The sequence below is a fragment of the Theropithecus gelada genome, chromosome 8, assembly GCF_003255815.1.
Source record: "Theropithecus gelada isolate Dixy chromosome 8, Tgel_1.0, whole genome shotgun sequence".
Lineage (NCBI taxonomy): Eukaryota > Metazoa > Chordata > Mammalia > Primates > Cercopithecidae > Theropithecus > Theropithecus gelada.
Window position 1 is genome coordinate 31,812,660 of NC_037676.1, and position 14,768 is coordinate 31,827,427.

The following is a 14,768-nucleotide window of genomic DNA, read 5'->3' on the forward strand; positions in this document are numbered from 1 at the left end:
GGTTTATTTCTCTCCGCCTTTATCTTCTATAACTCACAATATTCCCCCTTTTAAAATTCACTCCATCGTCCATAGCCCTAGGAGGATAATATCTTCTTTTTGTGCTTTTTTTAAAGAGCTGACTACTGGGAAGAAACCCAGGACTTTTTTTTAAGCCTTTTGTAAGAAACTTGAGATCCTTGTCCCATGGCGAAGAACATGGGACTGGCGATGGGGACCAGAGTAGGGATTCCAAAGGGAGGGGATTCTCTTGCCCAGATTGCAGAGTCATAGATCTAGTAAGGAAGAATGTATCTCCTCTAGAGATTAGAAAAATCCGTTAGCCCTGAATTTCTCATTAACTAGGATATGTTTGTGTTCTGAGCTGGGTAATCAACATGGACACACATACATCTGTCTGCTTTGGTGAACTTTTACAAGAAAGAAAATTAGTGTTCTACTAGTCTGTAAGTCTGGGCTTCTGCTTTTGGACTGGGTATGAAATCAAGGTTTAGTATGTGCCTTGTAGAAGTCTGAACCCCCCAGTGGCTACTATCAACTGCTGCATGACTTCAGAAAGTAGATTGGCAAGGGTGAGAAGCAAACACTAAGATAGCATCTTGACATTGTACAGCAATAGATGTCATTGCTAGGTTTTCCAGAACTTTTTTTTTAGTAGGAAAGATAGGCATTTCACAGGTAGAAGAAAATGTCAATAAACACATTGAGTCAGGTTACTGAACTTTTCAGAAACATGAAAATAGGCTGTTCATACAAAGGTACAAGTTTGTTTGTGAATAACTTTCATTTTTATAGCCATCATACATTTCCATATTGTCAATTTGGCTTTGTTATTTCCAAAAAATGAAGTTGGCTTATTTTTTAAAAATTTTCAAAGGACAGCCCCATTTTCATGTCATAATCCATTTTATAAAAACTCTTTTAAAAGGATTATAGATTCACAGGAAATTGCAAAAATACTAGACATTCTTTAGCAAAGTTTGGAGCTAGAGCTGGCTCAAAGTGGTCAGGTTATAATGAAATCTGGGCAATTTCCCCCAATGGTAACCTAAGCTATGTTACATAAGATTATAGCAAAACCAGAAAACTGACAGTGACACCATTCTTGTACTGTGTTCAGATCTTACCGTTTTTACCTGTGCTCACTCATGTGTGTGGCTACGCGTGTCTATAGTTTTATGCACTTTTGTCATGTATAGATTCATAGCCACCACTACAAGATAGAGAACTAGTTGATCATGACATATCTCTCATGTTACCTTTTATAGTCACATGTACTTCCCTCTGCCCATCTCTAATCTGTATTCAATCTCTATAATCTTGTCACTTTGAGATTTTGTAAATAGAATCATATAACCTTTTGAAATTGCTTTTTTTTCACTCACAATTGCCTTGAGGTCTTTTCAAGCGGTAGTTTTTCCTTTTTATTGCTGAACAGGATTTCATGGTATGGGTATTCCAGTTTGTGTAACTATCCATTGAAGGACATCTCAGTTTCCCCCAAGCCCCAGTTTTTGGCTATTGCAAATCAAGCTGCTCTAAACATTTGTAAATAGATCTTGGTGTAGAGATAAGTTTTCATTTCCTTGAGATAAATACCCAGGTGTGTGATTGCTGAATCATATGGTTGGTGTATGTTTAATTTTTTAAGAAACTACCAAACTAGAGTAGATGCACAGTTTTACATTCTCGCCAGGGGCGTATACAGGATCCTCTTTCTCTGCATCCTTGCCAACATTCGGTACTATCACTGTTTTCATTTTGGCTGTTTTAATAGGTGCATGGTCATCCTCACTTTTAATTTAATTTTTATTTTAGGTTTAGGGGTACATGTGAAGGTTTGTTACAGAGGTCAACATGTGTCACAGGGGTTAGTTGTACATAGTATTTCATCAGCCAGGTATTAAGCCCAGTACCCATGTTTTCTGCTCCTCTTCTTCCCCGCTCAAGTGGACCCCAGTGTCTGTTATTTCTTCTCTGTGTTCATATCATGTACCTCCCACTTATAAGTGAGAAAATGCAGTATTTGGTTTTCTGTTCTTGTGTTAGTTTGCTAAGAACAATAGCCTCCAGCTCTATCCACATTCCCACAAAAGACATGATCTCATTCTCTATGGCTGCATACTATTCCATGGTGTATATGTACCACATTTTCTTGATTCAATTTGTCGGTGATGGACATTTAGGTTGATTCCATGTCTTTGCTATTGTAAAAAGTGCTGCAATGAACATTCGTGTGCCTGTGTCTTCATGGTAGAATGATTTATATTCATCCCCAATTACAAATACCATAAAATATCTTTTTTTTTTTTTTTTTTTTTGCCATCAAAAACAGCTGCTCCAAGAGAAAAGGTAGGTTAGCTCTGTGGACCATACATACAAGAACAGTTGCATGGTTCATGTCCTGATTTGCATGTGATTCAATTACTTAGCTAAATCCTGTGAAGTTAAATGTCCAAGAATGATACAGATATTATGCAGCAAATTTTGACTGGGATAATTAAGTTTCTTAGTAAATACATTTTTCTCTGGCAAAGTCAAAAAACTTGCCAATTACTACACTAATTGTGTTGAGTTCAGAGGTGATTATACTGAAAAATCACCCTGGGGGTTATATAGAAATTTAACATACTATCTTCTGACTTTTGTGTTTGCTTCTTTGGTTAGTATTTGAACATTCCAATCTACCTTTTCTCAGTGTGTTTGAGAACACTAAAGTATAGAAGGGAGGGTTCTGTTCACTTCCCTATGGAGAGCTAATTATGTAGATTACACTCCCTGGATTCCAATTATTACAGATGACATCATTCTTTCACTTCCTGGGTCAAGGTAGAGTGGGGTACATTTGCCTAGATGCCAACATCTGTCCTCCTCCCTAATGGAATTCAAGGGGTCAGTTCCCCTTGTTGTGTAGCATTAGAAGTAAGACGCATTCTTTTTCCTGATTCTGTTTTGCTGTCACATCAGATCCCTGAGAACATGAGAGGCTTTGAATTCTATACTGAAAAATTCCCCTCAAATATATGATGTCCAACTGAAATCCCTGGAGCCATATTTTAGCTTTCATGCATTTCAATTATGAGGAAAAGTCAGCTGAATAGTATGAATACAACATAAATAAATTTATGAAGAGAAAGAGCCTGTTGAGAAGAGGAAAGAAATACAGATCTCAATCACTTTAAACTATCACCTATAAAAGTGTTTAAAAAAAAAACTGTAAATCAAATGCCTCCATTTATAATCGCTCATTTGCAAGGAGGAAGAAAAAAAATCAGAGAGGAATGTCTAGGGTAGAAAATCAGTGGAAAGAAACTCTCCCGTATGTTCTCCCTAATGTGTCACATGTGCAATGTTAGCTATTTAAAAGGCCCTGTCTTTTGAGGAAGAACATACAGAAACATTGCTTTTTCCAGAAACCATATTGGTGAAAGTGTTTTGATGGAAACCAACCTTGGGAAATGTTTTCTTCTGCCTTTGTCAGCCTAATGGGAGTGGTGAAGTTGTTAAAAAAAAAAAAAATCAAAACTTGATGTTGCCTCCTGGTAAGTTTAAACAGTTGTCTTTTTAGGCACAGGTCAGGAAGTTATTTCAGATTCAGAGTGGTGTGTGGCATGTTCTTTCTACCCAACTTTTATCAAAGAACACAGTTCAGAGGGCATCAGAATTACAATTAAAACAGTCTCAGAGGAAGACAAAACAAGGCTAGCTTCAATAAGTAAAAACAATGGAAAAGGAATCCCAATGACTGATGTTTATCTTGCTTCTAAGATTCCTTATGAAATAGTGGGAGAAATCTTAGGACTCTTTTTTTCTTCTCTTCTCCCAGGCAGTTATCAAGACTTCATTTGGTATTGCCCCAGAATCTCTTCCCTCTCTTATTGACACATCATCTGCTAGTATTTCACAATTTTTTCTAGATTCATACAGAATAGGTTTGGTCTTGAGCCCTATTTTGCCTTTGCTATCATTTTTCTCATTCTGGGGCCTCTACTATTTAAAGCCTTATATTATATGCTGATAACTTCTGATCATTTGAATAACTTAATATAGCCAGAGTCCCTAAATTTCATTCATCATGTCTTGAGAGAAAACCAATACTCCTATCTCTACTTTCAGAGCAGGGATTATCCCCAAATCATGTGACTTCCTAATAACCACTAAAATGGAAGATTTTAAACACTTAGTTGCTAAATATTCTTAGTCACTAGACTTGTCCTCTAATAAACTTAGACTGGTACATGAAGAATCTTCCCCTCAATCTGACAGATGGTCAGATGCAAAGGCCTTAGTCAAGACTGTAAGCACTGAATTGCACTTGTTCTCTATACTCTCTATCACCTTTTCTAGGTTTGTGCTGAAATGTTTAAAAACCTGTTTAAGAGTATTTTACTCTTAAAAAATACTCGTGGATTTATTTGTCTCAAAAAATAACAATAATAGTGTCTCACTCTGTCACCCAAGCTGGAGTGTAGTGGCACAATCTTGGCTCACTGCCTCTCTGGCCTCAGCCTCCTGATTGACTGGGACTACAGGCACGGGCCACCATGTTTTCATATTTTATTTTTAGCAGAGATGGGCTTTCACCATGTTGGCCAGGCTGGTCTCAAACTCCTGACCTCAAGTGATCACCCACCTCAGCCTCCCAAAGTATGAAGGAGTGGATTTAGATACTCAGAAAAGTTGAAAGGAAATGCTACTTTCTCCATTGTGTCCAGATCAATCCTTCCTTATTCTTTCTCCACCTGTTGGCCACTACTTGGCTATTCGATTTTGCACCAGTCTATTTTCTTGTTTCAGCCTAGACCCAATGGACCATCCCTTCAATGTCTTTCCTGTAAACCTGCACAGCCACTTACAACTCTGGTCAAGTCAACCACCTGCCGTCTCTGACTTACATACCTGAACTATCGAACCCTGTTGGTGCAAATTCACACAGTCGAAGGCATCAGAATGTACCTTCTGAACTCTGGCTGTACATTAACTGAGGAGTTTTGAGGAAAAAAAGTAGATATCTAGATGTATCTATATCTCTTCCCAGAACAATTAAATCAGCATCTTTCAGGGGAGAAACTAGGAATGTGTATTCTTTCAAAGTTCCTAAGTGACTCTACTGTGAAGGAGGGATTGAGAATCTGAAATTACACATCTGTGGTTTCCAGTCTCAGCGGGGTCCTTATTTTCATTTCCTTCTCTTCTGTTCTATTCTTTTAGCTGTTGACCCTTGACTTTCACCTTTCACTTCCTTTAAATAATTGCCATTGGGAAGAAATTCCAGCTTCTCCTTGCTTTCATCCAGACCCTGCCGGCATACATCTGTTTCATCCCTAATCTTTACCTTTCAAATCAAAGCAACAGAAAAATAGTTTTCCATTTTAATCTCCCATCTTTACACCCATCTCCCACGTTTTCACTCTATTTCCTCCATCTTCTATATCTATCCTTGAAGTTCTTTCCTTTAACATTTAAATATTGCTTTGTGCAGTGGCTCACACCTGTAATTGCAGCACTTTAAAAGGCCAAGGTGAGAGAATCACTTGAGTCCAGATGTTCTAGGCCAGCCTGGGCAACATAGCCAGACCACACCTCTAGCTGGGCCTGGTGGCACATGTCTGTAGTCCAAGCTACTTGCGAAGCTGAAATGGAAGGACTTCTGGAGTCCGAGACTGCAGGGAGCTATGATCACATCACTGCACTCCAGCCTGTATGATAGAGTGAGATCCTGTTTCTAATTAAAAGAAAACATTTAAACCTGTTCAAATTGTTACCACCTTTAAAATACTGTCTCACCTATGCCTTGGCCTCTTCCTTTACCAAATTTATTAAACAGCAATCTAAGCTTTCTCCATTTTATCACATTATACTTACTTTTCAAACTACTGAAAATCTAGTTTCCACCCATCCGTGTGATTAAATATTCTCACTGTGCCAATGATTATTTGTTATTAAATCCAAAGGATGTTTTCTAGGCTTATCTTTTTTGAACTCTTGATAGCATTCGATTCTGCTCATTCATCAGGGTTTTCTGATTTTCTCTTTTGCATTGGTTTCTTGACACATTTTCCTTTGTGGTTCCTTCTGCCCTGGTCCTTGGTTCTCTCCTTTTTTTTTTCTCAACACATTTTCCCTTTGTAGGTTCTATGTAAATCCCATGTCTCCAATTACTACTTACATGTGGATGACTCCCAAGTCACATGTGCATCTCAGAATTCTCCCCTGAGCTCCTGAAAAGCTCCATTTGGTCAAGAGCACGGTAGCTAAGAATTTGACCCCTCCAAAGTCTACTTTTTCTCTATTTCCTAACTAAGCAAATGGCTGGCCCCTATCTAGCTGGAGAACCCAAAAACAGAGTCATGTGATTCCACCTCTTGATGTCCTCAGAATCTAATCCCTATGTTGTATTTCCACTGCCATAGATTAGGCTCCCCACATTTCTTGTCTAGCTTACAGGTAGAGGAGCATAGTGAACTTCTGACTTCAGCCTGGCCCATGTCTAATGTTGTCTATACGCTCCATCTCTTTTTTCTCTGTCCTTGGAGTTGAAGGTATTCATTTGGGTCTTACAAGGTAGAAATCAAAGGGAGTAAAAAACCAAAAGGATACATCAAGAGGGAGTTTGAAGTGAAGATCCATGAGCAGAAGAAATGGAAACAAAAGGTTTGTCACATCGGAAGAACAGGAAAAACACTGAAGAACAGGTAAAGGAGTGAATGAGACAGATGGGAGAGGAAGAAAATGAAGTGCTGTTTCACTTTTCAGATAAATTTGATCCGTCCTTTTGCTAAAGCATCCCTAGATAGAGTTTTTAAAACATGCCAACATAAACCTGCAAAGGAAGTAGATAATGAAGTCTGTGGAGAGAGGTCTTGGTATTAAGTAGGTCAGTGTTTATGGTATGGAAACCAGGACCAGTGGGAGGAAACTGGATCCTTTCACACTACACTATGTCAAGTACAGATTAAATAGAAAAAAATCCACATTGTTTTCCAAAATACAGTTTTATATTCCTCCTGTGAATATATTTATGGAGAGACAATCCTTAAACTTCTGGAGAGCTTTTGCCTTTCAGAAAAATTTAGGTAGGTGAAAGAGTAATTGGAGTCTTCAATCTTTAAGCCTGTGAGTAAAGTTGTAAAAACTCATGACAGTTTCTTTAGTACAAAATTGAAAATTCAATCATACCTGCAAGATCCATCACAACTGGGGTTGCCTTACCTTTCCAGGTTCATCTCTTGCTCTGTCCCTTTGCTGTCTCAAGTCCAGCAAGATGGAAGTACTTTTAATTCACTAAGAATTACCATGTTTTCTCATTCATCTTTATGCTTTTGTCACTCTCTTGACTTGAAATCATAGCCTCTGTGCAAGCCCCTCTACCAGGAAAGTGTAAGTGCTGACTGAATGCTTTTGAAATAAAAGACAAAGATTTTAGTAGAAAAGCTACACACAAAAAGGTGCCCTTTGTATGGTGATTTTTAAAAATCAGTGAAGGGATTTTGTTTTAACCAAAATAAAATAATGAGAGACTATTATTTGCAGGCATTAGGCTACTGGGAAAGCCCAGCGCTGTGATGGTACAGATGAGGGTAAAAATAAGATAGTATAAAAAGAAAACTACAGACCCAGACACGACCTTGATGGTGTACTACTCGTCTGGGTCTGCAGTTTTTTCTTTATACTATCTTAAGTGTACCCTCTTTCATTCTCAGCCCAGTTCAAGAGGCCAGGTTCCATCACAAGTTAATGTCTATCAGGTTCATCATCTGAACAGAAATTCTACCTCATGCTTAATCTTAAGTCTCTCATATTCTATAAAGACTGCAGGTACACATGGAATACTCCACTGCAAAATCCCATTTACTGAGGTATAGTCATACATAAAGAGATGTGGAATTTCTGGGTCATAGGTTTTGTAAATAATGCCAAATAGTCTTAAACACTGAACTAGTTCACATTGCCACCTGCAGCTTAGGAGAGTTTCGCTTAACATCCTTATCTGCATTTTTATTTCTACCTGAATAACTGTCTTTGGTGTTTTCATTAATGCTTATTTACCAGTAATGAATTGCCTCATTTTTGTTCGACTGCAAGTGTTTTTATTTCATTTTCTTTCTTTCTCTGTAATCCCAGCACTTTGGGAGGACAAGGCAGGTGGATCATCTGAGGTCAGGAGTTCAAGACCAGCCTGACCAATATGGTGAAACCCCATCTCTACTAAAAATACAAAAATTAGCTGGGCATGGTGGCATACACCTGTCATCCCAGCTACTCAGGAGACTGTGACAGGAGAATCACTGGAGGTTGCAGTGAGCTGAGATCACACCCTTGCACTCCAGGCAACAGAGCAAGACTCTGTCTCAAGGTAAACTTACATACAGTTTACATACACTCCGCTCAGGAGTGCTACCCTTCTGGCTCTGGGCCCATGACATTTGGGGGTGATTATACTGAAACTATACCTGGCATCTGGTTCTTACTTCAGGGCCATAAAACTAAGATTGCCCACACTTTCCCCTTACATAAGACATCTAGATGGACTAATGACTACCACACCCTATCAACCAGTCACAGGAGCACTGTCATGCATTCGGTATTTTTAACTGAAGGGGATGCTATCACTCGCCATTGCTGAAAGCCTGGTCCCTGCTGAATCCACTGTAGATGAACTCGGATTTGATTCCTGCCAAGTCAATTGTAGAAGCTGAGCTTATATTGAATATTCTAGGCTGGCATAGTAACCATACGTGTTAATTAATTCATGCTTGAAGGACACATCAATAGACACACACATATGCTCACTTTCAAGAACTATTTCTGATTAGATCCACAGCAACCCCCACCTCCATCTCTGACTTTACCATCAACCTAGGTAAATGTTCCCTTGCCAAACCTCAAAAACAAGAGACTAAAATGCAACCCAGTCAGAGTCCAGAAATCATATTTTAACCATGAATACAACAGCTACCCCTCAATTGATGTAATTTTTCTAAAAATCTTAAGACCCTCCCACTAAATTAATACTCCATTTTGTATAACTCAATTTCCACTCTAATACTAATATAATACCTTGAGCATATCCCTCTGAAAGCACTGCCCCAAATACCATATCCTAAATAAATTACACTCTAATTATAAGTAATCCGCTCTGCCAATTCAACTTTAAAGACCCTGAATTTCCAAAACTGTAAATGACTATTTATATGTATTTCTTTCTGTCTTATACTTTAATTTTATACTTAAGATGGGTCTGCACCACCCCATAAACAGATAGGTTTGGCCCTGGCCATTTTATTAGCTCTTAGTAAGATTATACATGCAAGCATCCCTGCCCCAGTGAAAATGCCGTCAGAGCAGGTATCAAGTATGAATACAGCTCAAAACACTTTGCTTAACCACACCCCCACAGGAAACAGCAATGATAAATCTTTATTGATAAACGAAAGTTTAGGCTATACTAATAGTTAGGGTTGGTCAATTTCGTGCCAGCCACCGCACGATTAACCTGAGTTAATGGAACTCAGCGTAAAGTATTTAAGGTCTGCCCTCAGTAAAGCTAAAAACCCCATCTAAGTTGTAAAAAACTCCAGTTGAAATAAAATATACTACAAAAGTGGCTTTAAGACCCTGAAAACACAATAGCTAAAACCGAAACTGGGGTTAGATACCCCACTATGCTTAGCCCTCAACTCTAAGAGTTACATGAACAAAACCATTTGCCTGAGTACTTAAGCAACAGCTTAAAACTCAGTTTAAAACTCAAAGGACTTGGCAGTGCTTTATATCCCTCTAGAGGAGCCTGTTCTATAATTGATGAACCCCAATACACCTCACCACCTCTTGCCCCCAGCCTGTATACCACCATCTTCAGCAAACCCCAAAAAGTTTATTAAGCACAAGTACATACATAAAAACGTTAGGTCAAGGTGTAGCCCATGAGATGGCAAGAAATGGGATACATTTTCTATGTCCAGAAAATCTCACAAAAACGTTTATGAAATCTAAGGGCTCAGGAGGATTTAGCAATAAACCAAGAGCAGAGTGCTTGGTTGAATAAGGCTATGAAGCATGCACACACCGCCCATCACCCTCCTCAAATATTCCTCTAGAAATCACTATTACTAATAATTTTCTATGCATGTGTAAAGGAGATAAGTCATAACATGTTAAGTGTACTAGAAAGTGGGCTTGGACAAACCGAAGTGTAGCTTAACTCAAGGCATCCGGCTTATACCTGGAGGATTTCATCATGACCTGATCACTTTGAGCCAACTCTAGCCCCAAACCTCACTAAAAAAAAATTTTATCAAACTATCTTGAACCATTTACCTTAGACAAAAGTATAGGTGATAGAAATTTTTACCCTGGCGCGATAGACATAGTACCATAAGGGAAAGATGAAAGAATTGTATCAAACGTTAAAAAGAAAAGCCAAACCTTTATACCTTCAGCATAATGTATTAACTAGAAATAACTTTACAGAGAGAACTATAGCCCAGTGTCCCAAAACCAGATGAGCTACCCAAGAACAGCCAAAAGAGCAGACTCACTATGTGGCAAAATAGTAAGACGATTCATGAGTAGCGGTAATAGCTGTTTGTACGACATGGAATCTTAGTTCAACTTTAAATTTACCCACAGAATTACTTAATCTTCCCGTAAGTTTAACTGTTAGTCTAAAGAGGGACAGCTCTTTAGATGCTAGGAAACAACCTTCCTACAGAGAGTAAAAAATACCACCATAATTGGCCCAAAAGCAGTCACCAATTAAGAAAGTGTTTAAGCTCAACATCTAACTATCTTAAATTCTAATCACTCTACTGAACTCCTAACATCACATTGGTCTAATCTGTTACTTAATAGAAGCAATAATGTTAACATAAGTAATATGAAGATATTCTCTATTGCATAAGCTTACATCAGACTGGAATAATCCACTGACAGTTAACAGCATAACATTAATAAACAGTATAATAAGCGCCCTATTATTTACATTGTTAACCAACACAGGTATGCTCTAAGGAAAGATTACAAAAGGTAAAAGGAACTTGGCAAATCTTATCCCACCTATTTACCAAAAACATCACCTCTAGCATTGCCAGTATTAGAGGCACTGCTTGTCCAGTGACATATGTTCAATGATCGCAGTATCCTGACTGTGCAAAGGTAGCAGAATCACTTGTTCCCTAAATAGGGACTTATATGAATGGCCACATGAGGGTTCAGCTGTCTCTTCCTTTTAATCAGTGAAATTGACCTATCCATGAAGAGGCAAATATAAACAAATCAGACGAGAAGACCCTGTGGAGCTTTAATTCATTAATACAAATAAAACTCAAGCCTACAGGCCCTAGCCTACTCCCCCTGCATTAAAAATTTTGGTTGGGGTGACCTCGGGGCATAATCCAACCTCTGAATGACCTAAACTAAGACCACACTACTCTAAGTGAATTAATACACATTGACCCAATAATTTAATCAATGGAATACGTTACCCTAGGGATAACAGTGCAATCCTATCCTAGAGTCCATAGCAACTTGACTACCTCGCTGTTGAATCAGGACATCCTAATGGTATAGCCACTATTAAGGGTTTGTTGCTCAACAATTAAAGTCATATGTGATCTGAGTTCAGACCAGAGTAATCCAGGTCTGTTTCTATCTATTTAACATTTCTCCTAGTACGACACAACAAGAGAAATAGGGCTCACTTAATAAAGCACTCTCGCTCCATAGATGATCCTATCTCAATCTAACAAATCATGACACACCCTACCCAAGAACAGGGCTTGTTAAGATGGCAGAGCCCAGCAATTGCATAAAACTTTATAATCAGAGATCCAACTCCTTCTTTTTTTTTGAGACGGAGTCTCGCTCCGTCGCCCAGGCTGGAGCGCAGTGGTGCGATCTCGGCTCACTGCAAGCTCCGCCTCCCGGGTTTCCGCTATTCTCCTGCCTCAGCCTCCCGAGTAGCTGGGACTACAGGCACCCGCCACCACGCCCGGCTAATTTTTTCTATTTTTAGTAGAGACGGGGTTTCACCGTGTTAGCCAGGATGAGCTTGATCTCCTGATCTCGTGATCCACTCGCCTCGGCCTCCCAAAGTGCTGGGATTACAGGCGTGAGCCACCGCGCCCGGCCGATCCAACTCCTTCTTAACAATATGCCTATAATTAACCTTCTCCTACTCATTATCCCCACTCTTATCACTATAGCATTCCTTACATTCATCGAACGAAAAATCTTAGGCTATATACAACTATGCAAAGGACCTAACACTGTAGGTCTCTATGGGCTGCTTCAACCATTCATTGATGCAATAAAACTTTTCACCAAAGAACCCTTACGGCCCTCAACATTTACTATTGCCCTCTATATTATTGCTCTAATCCTAGCCCTCTCTATTGCTCTCCTCTTAGGAACTCCCCTCCCTATACCAGATCCTCTAATTAATTTCAATATAGGCCTCCTATTTATACTAACCACATCAAGCCTGGCTGTCTATACTATGATCAGGATGAGCATCTAATTCAAAATATTCACTAATCAACACATTGTGAGCTGTGGCCCAGACAAATTCATACGAGCTCACCCTAGTCATTATCCTGCTATCAGTTCTACTGATAAACGGCTCATTTAACTTATATGCACTTATCACAATGCAAGAATTCCTCTGACTGGTCTTGCCATCATGGCCTCTAGCCATAGTATGATTTATCTCCACGCTAGCAGAAACTAACTCAGCTCTTTTTGATCTAACAGAGGAGGAGTCACAGTTAGTCTCAGGCTCATTTGTCCTCTTCTTTATAGCAGAATACATGAATGTTATGGTAATAAATGCCCTAACTACTACTATCTTCATAGGAGTACTACACAGTATATATTCACCAGAACTCTATACCACAAATTTCATTACCAAGACCCTTCTTTGAACCACCCTATTTTTATGAATTTGAACAGCATACCCTTGATTCCATTACAACCAGCTCCTATATCGTCTATAAAAAAATTTCTTACCACTTGAACTAGCATTCTGCATGTGATATTTCCAGCATGCCATCCCAAACATAGGAAATATGTCTGACAAAAGAATTAATTTGATAGAGTAAACAATAGAGGTTAAAATCCTCTTATTTCTAGAACTATAAGAATCGAACCTACCCCCAAGAATCCAAAATCCTCTGTGCTACCTATTACACCATGTACTAGAGTAAGGTCAGCTAAATAAGCTATCAGGCCCATACCCCAAAAATATTGATTACACCCTTCCCATAGTAATTAATCCCTTAGCTCAACTTGTTATTTCTCTATTTTCACAGGAACTCTTATTGCAATGCTAGGCTCACACTAATTTCTCATCTGACCAGGCCTAGAAATAAACATGCTAGCCCTTACCCCAATCTTAATTAAAAAAAAAAAAAAATCCCCACTCCACAGAAGTAGCCACCAAATATTTCCTTACACAAGCAACCATATCTATAATTCTCATGATAGGTATCCTTTCCAATAACCATCCTCTGGATGATGAACAATAAACACTATTAATTTTCATCTTTAATAATAATATTGGCCCTAATAATTTAACTAGGAATAGCCCCCTTTCACTTGAGTCCCAGAGGTAACCCAAGGAACCTCTCTAATTTCTGGCATACTTCTCTTCATATGACAAAAACTAGCCCATATCTCGATTGTGTTTCAAAATTTCCCATTGACAAACACGAACATCCTCCTGTCTATCACAATCCTATCCATTATAGTAGGTGGTTGAGAAGGACTTAACCAAACACAACTGTGTAAAATCTTAGCCTACTCTTCAGTCACTCACGTAGGTTGAATAATAGCAGTACTAATCTATAACCCATACATTACCATTCTAAACCTGATTTTTTAATAATTCTTAACTTGCTTTAATATAATTGGTTTCAATTAGTATCAGTATTATTGTGTACAGTAAATCCTTAACATTGTTGATAGTTTTTAAGAAACTGATTTTAAGCAAAATGACATAAAAGAAAACCCATTTTACCCTAGGCTAATTGATATCAGCAGGAGTTAAGTTCCTACCGCATATTTCTGGTCACAAAAACATCACCAAACTTCTGAATAAAGACCAAAAACTTCTAATATTTAACACTGAAATAAATATGAGCTATATATACATTTAAGAAAAATCAATAAAAATCACTTCTCAGCCTTTTAGCTAAGACCAAATGACGAAAGATCAATAAAACAAAATAATTATTTAGCAGCTTATTTCAGTTACAATTCGAGGCAAGATTTGCATGATGACACAGAGCCAAACCGTATCAAGATCCTTGAATAACGTCCTTTCATTCAAGGTCATTTCCTTATAAGGTTGATGAGGAAAAAACCTGGCTAGGGCCATTACATGTATAGGGTCTGCATGATCTCACCATGTCTATGTGGGTTTTCTCTAGGTACTCTGGTTTCTACCTACATCCCAAAGATGTACATGTTCGGTGAACTGGCTGTCTACACAGTCCCACTGTGAGAGTGAGTGAGTGGCTGAGAATGTGGGTATGTGTAAGTGTGCCTCAGAATAGAATTTGTCCTGTCCTGGGTCATTTCCCTCTTTGTCCCCTGAGCTGCCCAGAGAAGCTCCAACTGCCCATCACCCTAAACCTGGTTATGTACCTTATTTTAACAACCGCATTTCTAGCACTCAACCTGGATATAAGCACAACCCTGTCACTATCTCATGACTGAAACAAATTAACATGGTTGACACCTGTAATTCCATTAATTCTATCCCTAGG

The 14,768-nt window shown here is 38.6% G+C and overlaps 1 pseudogene; it reads left to right on the top strand.

The window, feature by feature from the left end:
* The first annotated feature begins 12,154 nt into the window (after window positions 1–12,154).
* Window positions 12,155–12,962, top strand: LOC112630142 (annotated as a pseudogene).
* Window positions 12,963–14,768: the final 1,806 nt, after the last annotated feature.